Source organism: Prunus persica, chromosome G3 (genome assembly GCF_000346465.2).
Source record: "Prunus persica cultivar Lovell chromosome G3, Prunus_persica_NCBIv2, whole genome shotgun sequence".
NCBI classification, from domain to species: domain Eukaryota; kingdom Viridiplantae; phylum Streptophyta; class Magnoliopsida; order Rosales; family Rosaceae; genus Prunus; species Prunus persica.
This window is the reverse complement of record NC_034011.1, coordinates 17,133,974-17,142,942: the sequence shown is the minus strand read 5'-3', so window position 1 is coordinate 17,142,942 and position 8,969 is coordinate 17,133,974. Positions and strand designations below refer to the sequence as shown.

General features: G+C 38.4%; 1 pseudogene; it reads left to right on the top strand.

Moving 5' to 3' along the window:
* On the top strand, positions 2,098-4,796 carry LOC109948100 (annotated as a pseudogene).

The following is an 8,969-nucleotide window of genomic DNA, read 5'->3' as shown; positions in this document are numbered from 1 at the left end:
TAATTTTAACTTCACGACGTGGTAAATTTTATTATACGGCGTTAATTGAACAAACCGACATGGTTAGAGTTATAGATACCTTGTAGTACACTAACAAAAAATATATCGATAAATTTATCTTTACCGCTGTTGTACTTTGATTTAATACGGCAGTTCTTTGTAATATACAGACGTGGATTGTTTGAAATTATACAGCGCCGAATACGAAAACTTGGTCGTGTTTATTACAAAGCAAAAACGGCGGCTATTGTTGCACACCGACGTCTTTACTTTCTACGTCTTTACTTTCTACGTCGGTGGTTTCATACCTTCTGCATTTGTTTTTGGGCTCAGAATTTAAATATGAGGAAAACCTTTTCAATAAGACGACACTTTTTTAAGTTTGTGCATCGTTTTTTAGAAACACCCATTAAAATCTCCATTTTTTTGGTGTTTAAATTACCCATACACAGCGGTTTTATAACATTGTCGTCTTTTCAAACACAACGATGGTGTTTTGTTAAACCGTTGTTTTTTATCGGTCATCTTTTTCCATTTTTGTAGTAGTGAAGGTACTAAATATCCATATAGCATGGTAGAATAGTACATTTAATTTCAATGGAAACTAAATCTTTGATTTAGACTGCTTTTTTATTATGAGACTTGGCTAAGTCTTATTTTTGATATCTTGTTATACAGTGGAGTAAAACAAATGATTGTACGGCGAGAGTGGGCAGATTATGTGATGACCAATTATGTGTAGCTCAGACCTCAACGTGGACAAAGTTTTTTTGCCCAGAATAGTGGACGAGGTTATCAACTACTGTTTTGGTTTCTTTTGAATGTGATTACGTGGCAATCACTTTGATTGTCATTTTGTGAATGGTAGAATTTTCACATAGAATGTACAAAATTTTAGATTATGTGGTTAGTAGCTTTGGGACTTATGTACTAAATTCAAAGCTTTAGTTGCCTGCAGACCTCAAATTGTTGTAACTGAACCAATTTTGGAATTTTATGGTTCGAACACTTTTCTTATTGAAATATGAATACATCATTGTTCTACATATATTGGTTAATTTTAGAATGCAACAATATTGAAGGAATGTCATTATTACAACGGTCACCTTCTTAACTACAACGGTTGTCCATTCTAACTATTGTAGAAATCCACTTATTACGTTAGAACCAACAGCCGTTGTATAATAAGAACATTTACAATGGTTATTCTGAAAACCGTTGTGCAAAGTCATCAATAACCATTGTGGAAAGGACCATTGCAACGGTTATAGAGCAAAACCGTTATTGAAAGTGACTTACTACAACGGTTATTATAAAAACCGTTGAAGAAATGACCATATTACAACGGTTATTGAGAGTAACCGTTGTTGAAATTGCCATAATACAACGGTTGCTCTTGTATACCTATTTTATATATGAGAATTGACAATGGTTTTTCTTAAAAATCGTTGTTGAAAGTGACATATTACAACGATTTTTTTACGATTGTCATAAATAGGTTGAAAAGACGACGCTCCTAACCTCTACGGTTTTAGAAGACTTTCAACAACGGCTAAAAACCGTTGTCTATTAACTTTATTGTAGTAGTGATTGTGAGGGTAGAGTTCTAAGGGGGTTTTCTTTTGTAAACCAAAGTTGTAACCTATCACCATAAGTGAAGTTTCTCAAGGGGATCACCAAGAGGATGTAGGCAAATTGCTGAACATCTATAAACACTTGTGTCATCTATGCTTGGTTAATTTTCTTTGTGTGTGTAAGACTTATCCATCATTAGTTTGTCTAAAATCCATCAACAACAAGGTATAAAGGGGAGTGAGTTAGTTCATAATTCACAACAAGTGGCATTAGAGCTGTGTTAGCAACTGGCGCTAGTTCTTCTTTTGGAGTGCTAGTGTGTTGAAGATGGCAATTGACAAGGAAGTTGAGAGTGGTAGCAGTTCACAGCTGAAGCAACCACAAGCAACAAGCATGAAAGTGGAGTTAAACTCATTCACCGGCAAGGAGAACTTCACACTATGGCAACGAATGATGAAGTCAGCTCTTACACAACAAAATCTCCATGTCATTTTGGTTGGCAAATAGAAGAAGCTAGCAACCATGACAGACAAGGAGTGGGTTGTACTCGATGAGTTAGCTAGAGGAGCCATCGAAAATTACATTGCTGATGACGTGCTCATCAATGTGATGAAGGATACAGCGAAGCAAACATGGGAGAAGCTCGAAGAGATGTTTGCTGGGAAGTCGCTGTCCAACAAACTCTTCCTCAAGGAAGAACTCCTAAATCTTTGGATGGAGGAGGGAGGTAATCTAATGGAACATTTAAGCAGTTTCAATAGATGTGTTGCTGACTTGCAGAGAATGGAAGTTAATTATAGTACGGAGGATAAGGCCCTTATGTTGCTACCATCCTTACCTTCGTCCTATAAACACTTTCGAACTGCGCCCATGTTCGGGAAAGTTACGTTGGATTTTGAGTATGTGGTGCAGGACATCATGTCACATCATAGGATGACCCAACATTCAGGAGAAAATTCTCAAGGTGAAGGTCTAGTTGCTAAGACTGGAGAGAGAGGCCGTTCAAAGAAGTGTGATCAGGCAAGAAAGGCAACAGAGGAAGGTCAAAATCCAAGGCAAAGGAAGGTTGTTTTAGAATGTGGGTCAAAGGAGCATTGGAAAAAGAATTGCCCCATATGGAAGGCGAAGAAGAACAAAGGGAAGAATGCAGCAAACACAGCTAAGGAAGTCACAAGAAGTGATGGTGAGCTTTTGTGTGTTAAAAGCAATGTTAAAAATAATGCATTTGCTAATTCTTCAAGGTGTTTCTCTTCGGATTCGATTTTGCATTCTAGATGCTCATACGATATGTGCTCAAACAAGGAGCGGTTTGACACATATGATAAAGAAGAAGGTGGTGAAGTTATGATGGAGAATGGCTTAATTTGTAGAGTCAAAGGCACCGGTACAATCAAGGTGAAGATGCATGATAGGATTGTTAGGACGCTCGGGATGGCAAGACACATTCCAAAGTTGCGTAAGAATCTCATTTCCCTTGGAACTCTTGATAAGAATGGTTATTCGATCAAAGCTAATGGAGGGAAACTCATAATCTCAAAAGGTTCACTTGTGATTATGAGGGGATAAATACAACCTAACTGTCTATATAGATTGTGTGGTACAACAATTACAGGTGGAGCAGCTGTATCCACAAGCAAGGACTCGAAAAATGAAACTCAGCTTTGGCATTCGAGGCTAGGGCACATGAGTGTGAGGGGCATGCACCAAGTTCCTTGAGTTTTGCAGAAATGAAGGCATCAAGAGGCACTTTACTGTAAAGAAGGCACCCCAACAAAATGGAGCTGCGAAAAGGATGAACCGAACTCTCATAGAGCATGAGAAATGTATGAGGATTCATGCAGGAGGAGGTGCAGTCTGACAGTGAGGAGGAAGATGCTGGGCAACAACAACAACAAACTCAAGAAGAAGAAGAGGCTCAAGTTTCGCATTACTGGTGGCTATGCAATTCCAACCCAATGTTCCTTCTGAATATGCCAAAGGGTATGACACAGATACTGATTTCAACTCAGCCTATGCAAAGCTACAACATGGAAAGACTAGTGAGTTCTAATTGAAGGATGGACTAATATACAAGGGAACACAATTGTGCATTCCAGAAGATGGCGATAGATTGTAGTGGATTCGTGAGGCTCATACTTCCAAAGTAGCAGGAAATTTTGGAGTTGAGAAGACTTAATTGAATCTTCATCGCTATGTGTATTGGCCAAAGATGCATCTCGATGTTTTACAATACATTCGAGGTTGTGTTTTATGCAATACATCGAGGCCTTTCAAAGAGAGTTAGGACTGTATCTTCCATTACCAGTACCTAGCCAACCTTGGGAGAGTATCTCGATGGATTCTTAGATGGATTGCCTAAAACCAAGTCTGGAAATGACTACTTGTTTGTTGTGGTAGATCGTTTCAGTAAGATGGTGATTCTCATTCCATGCAAGAAGACATTAACTGGAGAAGGAGCTGCTAAGTTATTTTTCCAATATGTTTGGAAGTATTTTGGCTTACCTACATCAATTATTTATGGCAGAGACAGTCGATTATTAGGCCATTTTTGGAGGTCGTTATGGGGAATGACGGATACCAAATTGAAAAGAAGCACTGCATTTCATCCACAAATAGATGGGCAAAAGGAGGTTGTATATCGGACTATGGTACACTTGTTGAGGGGTTACAATTCCAAGCATCCGAATCCTTGGGATGAAAGTCTCCCTTACTTACACTTTGCTTTCAACCGAGCAATTCATGGCTCCACACTCAAATCTCCATTTGAGGTTTGTTTGAGTTATTTACCCCAAATTCCTTTTGATTTAGCATTCACTATGAGTGACCAGCCATTAAGTGGGAAAGAAGAAGATGAACATATTCGAGCACATAAATTTCTCAAATGAGTCAGAAAGATTCATACTGAAGTGGAGGCACAATTGAAACATTCTCAGCAACGGTATAAAGCTCGCCATGATAAGCATCGTGTGCCATGTAACTTCAAGGAAGGTGACCTAGTATGGTTACACCTTGGAAAGGAATGGCTAACCGGTGAAGGCAAGAAACTGAAGCCTATTCGTTATGGACCGTTCAAGATCATCAAACAAATTGGTGATAATGCCCTTGAACTTGAATTACCACCATACATGCATATGTACTCGGTCATCAATGCCAAGAATCTTAAACTTTTTGAGCCATCTCTACTTGATGATGATGCAAATGAAGACACACGTCTTCCATAAGTTGATGACTTAAAGATTGAACGAGAAGATCCTTTGCAGGAGGATTGTATCTTGGAACAGAAGGTTCGTGAGACTCGACAAGGAAACTATGAGTATTTCCGTATTGGCGGAAAATGTCAACTTCCTAGCAAGTCGAAGTGGTATATTCAAGACAAGGCAATAATAGAGTTTCCTCATCTCATAATTTAGCTTGACTAGGAGCTCAAGCATCTTAAATGGGGGAGCCATGATCCAGGAGGATCTACCAGCAAAAATAAACATAATATAATATAATTATAATTAATTATATTATATTATATTATAAAATTATTTTAAAACCATAAAAACTAATGGTTTATAACGAATTGTTATAAACCATAAAATTTTAATGGTTTTAAATGAGTGAGATTTTAAGCCATTCATTCTTTATAGCTTACAATAATTTACTAATTTAGTTTAGTTAATTTTAGCAACCAAACCTTGCATAAATACGTAAGTTATTCATTGAAATGAATCAAGCAATTCTAAAAGCAGAACTCAAAGCAGTTCCTTTGCTTCTTCCTTTTGTTTCTCTAATTGTCTTTAAATTCCTCTCATTCCCTTATTCCTATAAATTAAGAATTCATAGTTCTATCAACTAGAAGTTTTGGATCAGTGGTGTTAAGGTACATGGTTAATCCGGGCAAACAACATTGGACAGCAGCAAAGTGGATTCTCAGGTACTTGAAGGGCACCAAGAAGTTTGAGATATTGTTTGAAAGAAAACAAGGAAAGGCATGTGTCTCAGGTTATGTGGATTCAGATTATGTAGGAGATCTAGACAAGAGGAGATCCACCACAGGATATGTCTTCACTTGTGGTGGAGGACCGATTAGTTGGAGAGTGGTGCTACAATCGGTTAGTGCCTTGTCAACTACTGAAGTGGAGTATATGGCACTAACAGAAGCTTCAAAAGAAGAGGTATGGCTGAAGATATTGGCATAGGAATTCGGGATAGCTCAAAATTTGGTGGTGATACAAAGTGACAGTCAAAGTGTTATATGCCTAGTGAAGAATCAAGTGTTCCATGGAAGGTCCAAACACATTGATGTAAGATACCATCGGATAAGGAATTGGGTGAATGACGGAGACATCACAACAAGAAAGGTTCATACAACGAAGAACGCCTCAGATTGTCTAACAAAGCTAGTCACAGCAGCAAAGTTCAAGCATTGTTTGAGCTTGCTCTATCTTGTTCCATGCTAAAGATTGAGGTGGAGTTCTTGAGAGTTAGCAGGATGATTCTCAAGACATAATAGATGTCCTGGAAGGAAATGATTTTCACAAGGAGTCTTAGGCTCGCCAAGGTGGAGATTGTTGGAAAATTGGCTCACCTAAGGATGCAAGGATTGGGGAAAGTGACCGGTTGTTGGGAACTTGGGACCGGTCATTTTTCAAAAGTGACCGATCGCTAGGTCTTGGTGACCATCCCTCCAGTCGTGCTGTTTTGGTTTTCCACGCATTTTCAAGCCCTTTCTTTTATGTGTTATCGCTTTCTACTGTCTTGCAAATACTTTTTGGGTCACTTCTGAGTTAAGTGAGTGTTGGCAAGTTGCTGGAAAGGTGAAAACAAAATTGATGGGTGATTGTTGACGTGTTTCAAAGAGTACCTACTCTTTGGCTCTGGAAAGGGTGGCTGATGTGAAGGCATAGGATGGCTGGTGTATAGGCATTAATGACTTGCCTAAAGCTATGGTCTATGATGGGTGACTAAAGCCACAATTGCAGGGGGGAAGCTGCAGCCCTTTCTCTAGTCCAAAGGCTTGTACATAAAAGGGAAGATGAAGCATGACAGCAAAGGTGAGGCTAAGTTGCTGGAAGCTAGAGAGTGCAGAGAATCCAAGAGAAAGAGAGAGTCTTTCAAGTGTATCAAGTGTTGAGCAAAGGGTGTGAGAGAAATAGATTGTGAGGGTAGAGTTCTAAGGGGGTTTTCTTTTGTAAACCAAAGTTGTAACCTATCACCATAAGTGAAGTTTCTCAAGGGGATCACCAAGAGGATGTAGGCAAATTGCTGAACCTCTATAAACACTTGTGTCATCCATGCTTTGTTAATTTTCTGTGTATGTGTAAGACTCATCCATCACTGAGTTTGTCCAAAGGCCATCCACAACAAGGTCTAAAGGGGAGTGAGTTAGTTCATAATTCACAACAAGATTGACTAAAGGTCCCCTGAGGCCTGCGAGGAATGCGGCTCGGGTAGACTTTGTATTCCCGAGGCCTGCAAGGAATGTGGCTCGGATTGACTTTGTGTTATCGAGGCCTGCAAAGGATGTATCATGTAATGCGACACAAGGAATTGACGGATTATTACAGGAATTGACAAAATGATATTGGAATTGACAGTATCAAGGGAATTGATGGATCAGGAATGGGGGTACGCCTAGGTGGAGAGAATTTAAGTTTTGAGATGTTTTAAACTAAAATTAAGGATTTTATTTTGGTATTTTATGGGCAAAGGTTTTAATATCTATTTTCTTGATATTATGAGACAAGGAATGAATGTTTACAAGTTTTAAGGATTTTATGCAGATCACCATTATTTTCTTAAGCGGTGAGTTTGTTTTACACAAAGAGGAAAATATATATATACCAATTAAGTTGTTGACATATATATATAATGAGCCTTATGTGAGTTTCGAAGGAAAGGATAAAAGTGTCTTCGGAGCTTGTTGGTTTTATTTTTATTTTTATTTTATATATACAAACCAATAATATAAAAATTTATTTATGAGTTAGAGGAAGTTCAATGAGTGGCCTACTTATGTTCTGAGTATGAACTGTTCTGAGAATTGGAAAATTTGAAAAGTATATACTTTAGAACTTGTGAATAATGGTGAGCTTATCACTAACATGAGAAATAGAATTATTTTGCAAGCATATTGAAAGAACTATGTGTGGCTTGATCTCTTGTTAAGGGTACGTAGGCAATCTAAAGTTACTAGGTATAGCCACAACTTTAAGTGCTGAAAGTTTGTCCAGTTAAGTTATTTTCGAACTTGATAATGTATTTATGTTGTTCTAAGTTGAGACCAATTTCAATTGGTAGAATGCTTTACTTGGTATAAAGAGGGCTGAGGTCAATCCAAGTTGTTTGTTTGATGCATGCTGAACGATTGTGGATATATGAGTTGCATTCTGCACAGGTGAAAATTTGGGAAATGAGCGAATTGCAGAGAAGACTCTACCGAATTTTCGGCAGAAGGCAAACCTTAAAAGGATTTTTAGTCTTAGTTAGAAGGGCAATTTGGTCAAATGTGCCCGACACCTGCCAGGTGTTGGATACACACTGGGTTCGGCTCAGATTCTGAAGTTGAATTTGGGTCGGGTCCTGTCACAATAGCTAGACTTGAAACGAGCAGCTGAGACGTGACTTGTGCTACTAAGCCCCAGATTTCTGTAGGGCTACGTTTAATCTTTTTTATTTTTGTTGAGCTACACTACTATACGACATCTCCCTTTGGATTTTGCAAAGTGAACCCTATGCAATAGCTAGACTTGAAACGAGCGGCCGATATGCGACTTGTACTACCAAGCCCTAGACTTCTATAAGGCTACGTTTAATCATTTTTATTTCTATTGAAATTTATTGCGTTTGTAAACTGGAATTCTTTAGTATTGCTCTGTTATCGCCTATGACAGGGTTGGATGTAAGGAGGCCTATTTTGTACATTGCATGTTTCTACATTGTGCATGCTGTTGTTTGGGACTATCTTTTTGTGTTTAACAGGTTGAATTTTTTTGGGAAATGTCAATTTTTCAGGGGAGACTCTGCTGAAATGGGTCCGGCATTGATAGCGGAAAAACCACAGGATTCGTCGCCAAATCCAAGCAATTCAGGACGGTTCCTATCAGTGGGTGTGAAGCTACCGACGTAGAAATTAAAGACAACGACGTTTGGAAATCGGAGTTTTATTAATGTCATATACCACGACCGTGAAAATAAATTTCTCGACGTATGACGTCCTCATGTACTACAATGGTATTTATAACATTACTGTCATATAAAGTTACAGCGAACCACAGCACTAGTAGCGTAGATAACGATGTCTAAATGTAAAAATATCCACGTCGCAATGTATTAAGTTAGTACACCACGATAGTGTGTATAAATAAATGGTAGTGGTAAATGTAATTTACCACTTCGTTATTGTAGAA